The sequence below is a fragment of the Macadamia integrifolia genome, chromosome 14 (genome assembly GCF_013358625.1).
Source record: "Macadamia integrifolia cultivar HAES 741 chromosome 14, SCU_Mint_v3, whole genome shotgun sequence".
Classification (NCBI taxonomy): Eukaryota; Viridiplantae; Streptophyta; class Magnoliopsida; order Proteales; family Proteaceae; genus Macadamia; species Macadamia integrifolia.
The window spans coordinates 14,328,265-14,338,264 of NC_056570.1; the positions used below are offsets into that span (position 1 = coordinate 14,328,265).

The 10,000-nt window shown below is 48.1% G+C and overlaps 2 non-coding genes across 2 annotated transcripts in view; both read left to right on the forward strand.

The window, feature by feature from the left end:
* The first annotated feature begins 8,333 nt into the window (after positions 1 to 8,333).
* On the forward strand, positions 8,334 to 8,489 carry LOC122062252. Its single transcript, XR_006134874.1, has one exon. It is a non-coding gene; the product is annotated as a 5.8S ribosomal RNA (ribosomal RNA).
* A 232-nt stretch (positions 8,490 to 8,721) lies between these two features.
* The window catches only part of LOC122062244, a 3,361-nt gene continuing 2,082 nt past the window's right edge, over positions 8,722 to 10,000 (forward strand). The window contains exon 1 of the ribosomal RNA XR_006134868.1: positions 8,722 to 10,000. This exon is cut by the window's right edge and continues 2,082 nt beyond it. This is a non-coding gene — a ribosomal RNA (28S ribosomal RNA).

Genomic DNA, 10,000 nt, shown 5'->3' on the forward strand with positions numbered 1-10,000 from the left:
CAACACCTACACAAGTAAGCAAAGAAGGAGCAAAGGTAAGTTCATCGACTTTGGTGTTGCTATGGGGCCTCGTTTAGCTCGAGGGGAGCAAGTATTGACCGAGGCAAAGTGGGGAGGAGCTCAAAGGCCATGTGGAGCTCAGGGAGGAGCTTGATGGCCAGATGGGGAGCTCAAGGGGTCTTTACAAGGTGCTCTCAACACCATAGTAAGTAACCAAGAGGAGATGGTTGCCACCTTTAAGGCTTAAGTATGCAAAGGGGTTGAATAAGGTGGAAGCTCAATTTGGAGAAGAAGTATGGGAAGAGTTCGAGGGCAGTGGCGAGGGAAGCCACTACCTCTCATGACATGTCTAAAGGAGAGGCACTAAGGCACAAGCGTGATAAGAGGAATCGGTTCAAGCCTAGAGACAAGTGATTCCTATGTGATGAGCTACATTGGTTTAGGGATTGCCCCAGGAGGAAAGCTCTTAGTGCCTTATTGGAGGGAGAGGGCTAAGAGGAAAAGCCACCATGCAAGGGGTCCCCAATGCAACGTGGTGCCACCAGGGCCGAGATAGGGGTCAAGGCCCTTAACACTCAAAAGGGGTTTATGTCTGCAAAAGTGTGCATCAATGCGAAGCCCACACAGGCGAAGGTAGATACAGGAGCCACACACAACCTTGCCTTGACGAAGGAGGCAAAGGAACTCAGGCCAAGGGCGTCCTAAGGCTATCAACTCCAAAGAATTCCCCATAATATTGCTTGAGGGGTCGAGATGAACCTTGGGTCTAAAAGAGTTATCCAACACCATCTAAGGGCTAGGTGCTTTCTTACCCTTAGACCGGAGGGCAAGACAATGAGAATTTGGGAGCAAGCCATCCATGCCAAGAAGAGGAAGATGCAAACGAGAGAACGGAGACAACCAAACGACGTTGTAGGAGGCTCAAGTTATATGACAACAACAAGAACCCCAATAGGTGTTACTCCTTGTGAGAGGGAGGCTAATTTGGTTGCTAGTCCAATCATCTAGAGACACAAACTATCTCCTTACGTGGAGTATTTAGTCAAGTGGAAGGGGCAACCAGAGAGCGATACGAGATGGGAGACAACTGGCATGCTAGACAGCTCATGAATAAAAGTATCACAAGGAGGTTGTGATGAGGGCATCACAGATTTTGGTGGGGGAGAGTGTCATGACCTGCCCAACATAGTTCCATGGGCCTAGCTCACTAAGCCCATGGACTTAGGCCATTGGGCTAAGTAAGGTCCAAGTTCTAGAGTTTTCTACAAAGGTGAAGTAACAATAGATATTTTATTATAGATATTTGTAGAAGATATTCATAGCAGATATTTTGGGAGAGATTTCTAGAGCTCCACTAAGGAGGTAGGAAGCTTCTAGTTTCCTCCCTAACCGTTGGATGGAGGACATTTGTAAATATCTTAGCCATCCATTGTAATTGGGGTAGGTGTTGCCTCATTTGGCAAAGATACTCACCAAGGACCAACTAAGAGTGTTCAACCAAGCAAGTGAGTTCTCAAGCCTTGTACTCAAGAGTTCTCTAGTGCAATACAAGTTCATTCTTCTCAAACTCACTCTTGTGTTCACTTCTTCTCTTCCCAAGTCCTTTAAGAAGGGTGGTTAGGCTAACTTAGTGCAAGTGGAAGTGCTAACTGCCGGCACGGTTGCTTAGAAAGGTCTAAAGCCGTGACAATGTGCTCTTGAATGGCCCAAGTGTGTGCCTACGCGTGCCCCCATGTGTTGACTCCATGTGCCCATGTGTGCACATTGAATGGCCGCACAACACCCCAAGTGTTGACTATATGTGCACATTGAATGGCCCAAGTGTTGCCTAACTGTTCCCATGCATGCCCACAACTGTTGCCTAAGTGTGCACCAAAGTGTGCCTGTGCGTGCTCTTGAATGCCCCAAGTGTCGCCTTAAGTATGCCTATACGTGTCCCCATGTGTTGAATAAGTGTGTCTACGCGTGCACCCAAGTGTAGCCCAATTGTTGCCGAATTGTGCTCTTGAATGCCCCAAAGGTTGCCTAAGTGTGCTCTTGAATGCCGCAAGTGTGCACATATACGTGCCCATGACTATGCCTACGCATGCCCCCCTAAGTGTGCCTAAGTGCATATGAAGGCAGTGCACAAGGCAGCAGTACCACACGCACGGCCGCACAAGGTGCATGCATGGTGGCAGGCTACTGCGCACTTGGCCGCAATCAAGGCCTTACTGCACGGACGATGTTGCACGCACGGGTGCAAGTATGGCAATGCTACCCCACACAAGGTTGCAGGCCATAGCACGCATGACTACTGGCATGGATGCACATGTCGCGTGCATGATGGCAGGTTGTCTTGCACACTGCTGCACTATCGACCGCGCAAGGTTGCGGGCATGGCCGCACATGCTGTGCCCCTGGCTGCCCTACCACTCGCAAGGTTGCGTGCATTGCCAGACGTGCCGCGCACGCGGTTGCAGGCACGACTGCACCACCACGAGCAAGGTTCCGTTGCGTGGTCGCATATGCATAGCACATGGCTGCACTACCACGTGCAAGTTCGCGAGCATGGCCTCCCATGTGGCGATCTTGATGGCTGGCATGGCCACACATGCTATGGGTATTTCAGCACATGGCACGAGCAAGGTTGCAGGCATTGCTGCACTTCTTTGCCCACGTCTGTAGTCCACCATGCACATCGCCGCACACACATGGGTGTTGCCATGGTCCCCATGGCCCATGCAACGGTGGCTCCTTTGCTGCCTTCGGTTGCACACAAGGCACCAACTGCTACACACGTCAAGGCCTTACCCGCACAACATTGTTTGGGTCTTTAAATCATGTTGTGCAAAACATCCCTTTGGGTTAGAAAAGCCTTGCAATTGGCTATTTGGCACTCAAAGTACAATCATTTTCACTTAAACCTCGCATTTCCATTTTTTTGTTATTTTTTGTAATGTTTCAATCATAAAATATTAAAAAATATCAAAATAAGTTGGAATGGTCCAATATCTTTTCAGAACATTCTATCAACCTTTGGAAGACATCCGAAATTTAGTTTTCAGAAAAATACATTAAAATAAAATTTTCATAGTTTTTTGAATTTAATATTTTTTTAATATTAAAAAATTAATAAAATAAATAGATATTTATCAAAAAATATGATTTTTATATGAAAATAATAAATGGATTTTCCTTAATTTTATACCAAGTTTCATTTGATTTGGATATTTGAAGCTCAAAAAATAGTCCGGTATATTTTTTAGGTGGGGTCAGGTCTCCTTCTGGAAAGGGGCAAAGAGCATAAGAGCTACCTTAAGGGAGGGGGGTGCCACTCTCCCCGGGTGGTTTCTGAGGGGCTGTATAGTGGGGTAGCAGACAATGAGCAGGCATGGTAGGCAAACCCAAAAGACCCATGGCATGGGAAAAAAAGTGAAATAGCACGTCGATTTCAATGAGTTGGCCTTGGTGTGCGTCGAGGCCTGCCACTGCATGCGGCTCGATGCGCATGGTTGCCTGCCTTGCGTGCCTTGACCCCATAGCCACTGTCACATGTGCCAGTCACGGCACAGCATACCAAACGAAGGTGCACGTCCTTGCTAATGGTCAGCCCTTCTGTCGCACAACGCCGCCCCCCCTTCTGTCGCATAACATTGCCTGCCACCGTGGGCTACTAGGCGCACATGGCTACCTACCATGCGTTGCCACACCCCTACTTCTGCTGCCACATGTGTCCATCGATGCACAGCATGCCCAACGAAGGCATGGTGTGTGAAAACTTGTACAAGGCGCGTCCATCCCGACGGTCATCCCCTCTGCTACACACAGTTGCCTGCCATTGTGTGCTGCTGGGTGCACATGGCCGCCTGCCTTGTGTTGTTGTGCCTCCACATCTTCAGCAACATGCGTCTGTCATCGTACAGTATTCCCAAGAGTGTCATGGCATGTGCAAAACACCCACACGGAATGTCGATTTTGAAGATTTGGCCCTTGGTGTGCGTTGCGCCTGCCATGGCATGCTACCTAGCCCTCATGGTTGCCTACTATATACTGCTATGCCTCAATAGTTGTTGCCTCCTACGCTCATAGCTGCAGAGAAAGCCCAACAAAGGCTTGGCATGTATGTGAAAACAAGTACATGGCTCGTCTGTCCAGATGGTCAGCCCATCTGCCGCACACCACTACATGCACCCGTGTGCGGCTGGGTGTGCATGGCTCCCTACCTTCCACTGCCATGCCCCCACAGTTGCTGTTACATGTGTTCGTAGCTGCACAGCATTTGAAAACAAGTAAATGGCCAATACATCCCAATGTTCATCCCCTCTGTCACACACTGATGCCTGCCACCTTGGGTTGTTGGGTGCGCAAGGGTTCTTGCCTTGTGCTGCCGTGCCCCCACAGCTATTGCCAAATGTGCCCGTAGTCGCATGGCATACCCAAGATTGGCCTAGCATGTGAAAATCACCATCAAGGCGTGTTGGTTCCGACGACTGCCTTTGATGTATGTTGTGGCTTGCCATGGCGTGCTACTGGGCATGCATGGTTCCCTGCATAGCTGCTGCCACATATGCCGATAGCCACATGACATTCCCAAGAGTTGCATAGCATGTGAAGGACAGCAACACGGCATGATGGTCCAGATGATTAGCCTCTTGTTTTGCACCTTGGCCGGCCAATGCGTGCTGGTGGGTTTGTATGGCTGCCTGCACACTGCACCTACACCCTCACCGTAGCCTACTACCACTTTTGCTAGTTTTTTTACAGCATGCCCAAGAGAGTTATGGCATGTGAAAAACGTGGAAATGACACGTTGGTCCCCTTGATTAATCCCATCTAGGCACCGTGGTAGTTTGACGTGCTTTGCTTCCTACCATGTGCAGTTGTGTTAGTACCACTTTTTGCGAGTGTGGCCATAGTCACGCATTTCCTCCCCTCTTTGCTCTTTGGCTTGTCGTCATATGTAGGTCATGGTGCAAGGGGTGGGCTGCTGTCTACATTGACAGGCCCAATAAATGGGTTCCACGGAATCATTGGTCAAGTCAGTGTGCACAATAAATAATTGTTTGGTCCCCCCCATCCCATTATTATTTTTTTTTAAATTACATTATCATGGGTTTGTTGCTTGCAAGGGTTTTTTCTTGGTCGATTTTTTGGCCTATGCTATTTGGAGAAGTGCGTTTCTAAGTCGTGCCTAGGTGTGGAGGTGTTTGCATGCCATTTTGCGGCCAATGTTATTATATGACATTAACGTGGGTCTCTAGAGAACATAGGTTGCAAGCTTGCAGGTGGAGGTAGATCATGAGTCCCTCCCCCCCTCCTTTCTTTTTAAAAAAAATTCCATTCTCGTGGGTATGTTGCTTGCAAGAGTTGTGTCACGCTCAGTTTTGTGGCCTTTCCTATTTGAAGGAATGCATTTCTAAGTCGCGCCTAGGTGCGGAGGTGTTTGCATGCCTCCTACTGGAAGTGTTATAATACGACATTCATGTGGGTCTCTGATGAACATAGGTTGCAAGCTTGCAAATGGAGAAAAATCACATGTCCCTTGCCCCCTACCCTTGTTCTTTTAAAAAATATGCATTATCATGGGTTTGTTGCTTGCGAGAGCTTTCTCATACTCGGTCTTGTGGCATTTGCTATTTGGCGAATCGCGTTTCTAAGTCACACCTAGGTGGGGAGGTGTTTACATGTCTCCTGCCGCAAGTGTTATAATACGACATTAACGTGGGTCTTCGGAGAACTTAGGTTGCAAGCTTGTAGGTGGAGATAGATCTCGAGTCCCTCGACCCTTGTTGATTGTTGAGATTTTCATGCTTAGTGGGGCTATTGATTTTTCTTCTACCAAATCGTTATTACGTTGTAGTAGGTTTGGTGGTGGATTGTGTCGGTAGTGGACGCAATGCATGTGAGTGGCTATTGTTTTTCTTGTGGTTATGGGCTCTTTGCTTGTGTATTGAACTACTATGCACAGATACCTCTATGGGTTGCGATGGGCCAAAAGTGTCTTTGTCAAGAGCATGAAAATGGTTCCTGTGTTCCTTACCTAGTTGGATGGAAAGAAGCTTCCCCTTAACTCTCATTTCGTCCCTCTTGCCTGCCCTTGTGGTTGCTGTGAGGTGGCTTGGCATACAATGCATATGTCCACTTTCTCTGTATCAGTGGTGCATGTGCACTGTTTGTGCTCTAGGATGCGGGACATTTTGTGGGGCAAGTTGGATGTGTGTGTGTGTCCTCTTGAATCCTTTGGTTGGGACTTGTTGCATAAGAACGATAGATCGCCATTAATGTATGGAGTAGCATCACCCAATGCACAATTGGGGATGTGGTTCATGTAGTGCTTTTGCATCGAGAAGGAAAGTTACCTGGTTGATCCTGCCAGTAGTCATATGCTTGTCTCATAGATTAAGCCATGCATGTGTAAGTATGAACTAATTCAGATAGTGAAACTACGAATGGCTTATTAAATCAGTTATAGTTTGTTTGATGGTATTTGCTACTCGGATAACCGTAGTAATTCTAGAGCTAATACGTGCACTGAACCCCGACTTTTGGAAGGGATGCGTTTATTAGATAAAAGGTCAGCGTCGGCTCTGCCTGTTGCTCTGATGATTCATGATAACTCGATGGATCGCATGGCCTTTGTGCCGACGACGCATCATTCAAATTTATGCCCTATCAACTTTTGAGGGTAGGATAGTGGCCTACTATGGTTGTAACGGGTGACGGAGAATTAGGGTTTGATTCTGGAGAGGAAGCCTGAGAAACGGCTACCACATCCAAGGAATGCAGCAGGCGCGCAAATTACCCAATCCTAACACGGGGAGGTAGTGACAATAAATAACAATACCGGGCTCTTCGAGAATGGTAATTGGAATGAGTACGATCTAAATCCCTTAACGAGGATCCATATGAGGGCAAGTCTGGTGCTAGCAGCCATGGTAATTCCAGTTCCAATAGCGTATATTTAAGTTGTTGCAATTAAAAAGCTCGTAGTTGGACTTTGGGATGGGTTGATCGGTCCACCTCACGGTGTGTACTGATCATCTCGTCCCTTTTATTGGTGATGCACTCCCAGCCTTAATTGCCGGGTTATGCCTCCGACACTGTTACTTTGAAAAAATTAGAGTGTTGAAAGCAAGCCTATGCTTTGGATACATTAGCATGGGATAACATCATAGGATTTCGGTCCTATTACGTTGGCCTTCGGGATCGGAGCGATGATTAACAGGGACAGTCAAGGGCAATCGTATTTCATAGTCAGAAGTGAAATTCTTGGATTTATGAAAGACGAACCACTGCGAAAGCATTTGCCAAGGATATTTTCATTAATCAAGAATGAAAGTTGGGAGATTGAAGATGATCAGATACTATCCTAGTCTCAACCATAAACCTTACGAGAAATCAAAATTTTGGGTTCCAGGGGGAGTATGGTTGCAAGGCTGAAACTTAAAGGAATTGACGGAAGGGCACCACCAGGAGTGGAGCCTGCGGCTTAATTTGACTCAACTCGGGGAAACTTACCAGGTCCAGACATAGTAAGGATTGACAAACTGAGAGCTCTTTCTTGATTCTATGGGTGGTGGTGCATGGCCGTTCTTAGTTGGTGGAGCGATTTGTCTGGTTAATTTCGTTAACGAACGAGACCTCAGCCTGCTAACTAGCTATGTGGAGGTGACCCTCCACGGCCAACTTCTTAGAGGGACTATGGCCGTTTAGGCCATGAAAGTTTGAGGCAATAACAAGTATGTGATGCCCTTAGATGTTGTGGGTCGCATGCACTACAGTGATGTATTCAACGAGTCTATAGCCTTGGCCGACGAGCCCGGGTAATCTTTAGAAATTTCATCATGATGGGGATAGATCATTGTAATTGTTGGTCTTCAACAAGGAAATCCTAGTAAGTGCGGGTCATCAGCTCGCGTTGACTATGTCCCTGCCCTTTGTACACTCCGCCCATCGATCCTACTAATTGAATGGTCCGGTGAAGTATTCGGATCGCGGCAATGTGGGTGGTTCACCTCCGTTGACGTCGCAAGAAGTCCACTGAAACATATCATTTAGAGGAAGGAGAAGTCGTAACAAGGTTTCTATAGGGGAACTTGTGAAAGGATCATTGTCGATACCAGCCCAGCAAGACCTGTGAACATGTTGTATTACGCCATCAAGGTAGGGCGTGGGAGCGTGAGCTCCTTCCTTCCCGACCCTTGTAAAAGGTTGGCCTGCAATCCTTCGTAGCATTCAACACAAACATAACCACCGGCACAGTCGGTGCCAAGGAACTCACAACGGAAAGGACATGACATCATTGTGCCTTTGGTGTGGTGTGGTCATTCTAGAACCGAATCTATCTTAACGACTCTCGGCAATGGATATCTCAGCTCTTGCATCAATGAAGAACATAGCAAAATGCGATACTTGATGTGAATTGCAGAATCCCGTGAACCATCGAGTCTTTGAACGCAAGTTGCACCCTAGGACATCGGGCTGAGGGCACGCCTGCCTGGGCATCACGCGTCATGTTGCCCCACCTCCTTTGCCCCTTGTGGTGGTGGTACGGAGCGAAGATTGGCCCCCCGTGTCTCTGCTTGAGGTGCGATCGTCCCAAAGTCAAGGGCCCTTGTGTGGCAAGTGTCACGATGAGTGGTGGTTTGAGCCACTTTGCCATTGTTTGGACATCATGTGCGTGTTCTGCTCCCATTGGGCTCTGGTGACCCTAATTTCCGTTCGATGGCATTTCAACTGCGACCCTAGGTCAGGCGGGGTGACCCACTGAGTTTAAGCATATCAATAAGCAGAGGACAAGAAACTTACGAGGATTCCCTTAGTAACAGCGAGCGAACCGGGAAGAGCCCAACTTGAGAATCAGGCGGTTTAGTCATTCAAATTGTAGTCTTTAGAAGCATCCTCAGCGGCGGACCAGAGAGGGTGAAATCCCCATCATGTCCGTACCCTGTTGCACTACGAGGAGCTATCAGCGAGTCGGGTTGTTTGGGAATACAGCCCCAATTGGGCGGTAAATTCCATCCAAGGCTAAATATGGGTGAGAGAACGGTAGCGAACAAGTACCGCGAGGGAAAGATGAAAAGGACTTTGAAAATAGAGTCAAAGAGTGCTTGAAATTGTTAGGAGGGAAGAGGATGGGGGCCGGCGATGCGTCTCGATCGGATGCGGAACAGTTAATAGCCGATCTATCGCTCGACTCGGGGCGTGGACCGATGTGGATTGCGGCGGCGTCCCAAGCCCGAGTTGTCACGTTATGCCTGAGGAGATGTCGTCGCCACAATCATGGTAGGTAGCATGCACCTCGATGGCATGCCTATTGGCAACTGCATGCTTCGGGCATCAGCCTGTCGAGCTCCCCCTTCGACCAGTCTTGAAACACGGACCAAGGAGTCTGACATGCGTGCAAGTAAAACCTGTAAGGCGTAAGGAAGCTGACTGGTGGGATCCCTTGTGGGTTGCACCATCGACCGACCTTGATCTACTGTGAAGGGTTCGAGTGAGAGCATACCTATCGAAACCCGAAAGATGGTGAACTATGCCTGAGCGGGTTGAAGCCAGAGGAAACTCTGGTGGAGGCCCACAGCGATACTGATGTGCAAATCGTTCATTTGACTTGGGTATAGGGGAGAAAGACTAATCAAACCAAATAGTAGCTGGTTCCCTCTGAAGTTTCCCTTAGGATAGCTGGAGCCCGCGGGCGAGTTTTATCGGGTAAATCCAATGATTAGAGGCATCAGAGGCGCAACACCCTCGACCTATTCTCAAAATTTAAATAGGTAGGATGGAGTGGCTGCTTCGTTGAGCCGCTCCATGGAATTGAGAGCTCCAAGTGGGCCATTTTTGGTAAGAAGAACTGGTGATGAGGGATGAACCGGAAGTCAGGTTACAGTGTTGGATTGCACACTAACCTAGAACCCACAAAGGGTGTTTTTCGATTAAGACAGCAAGACGGTGGTCATGGAAGTCAAAATTCTCTAAGGAGTGTGTAACAACTCACCTGCCGAATCAACTAGCCCCA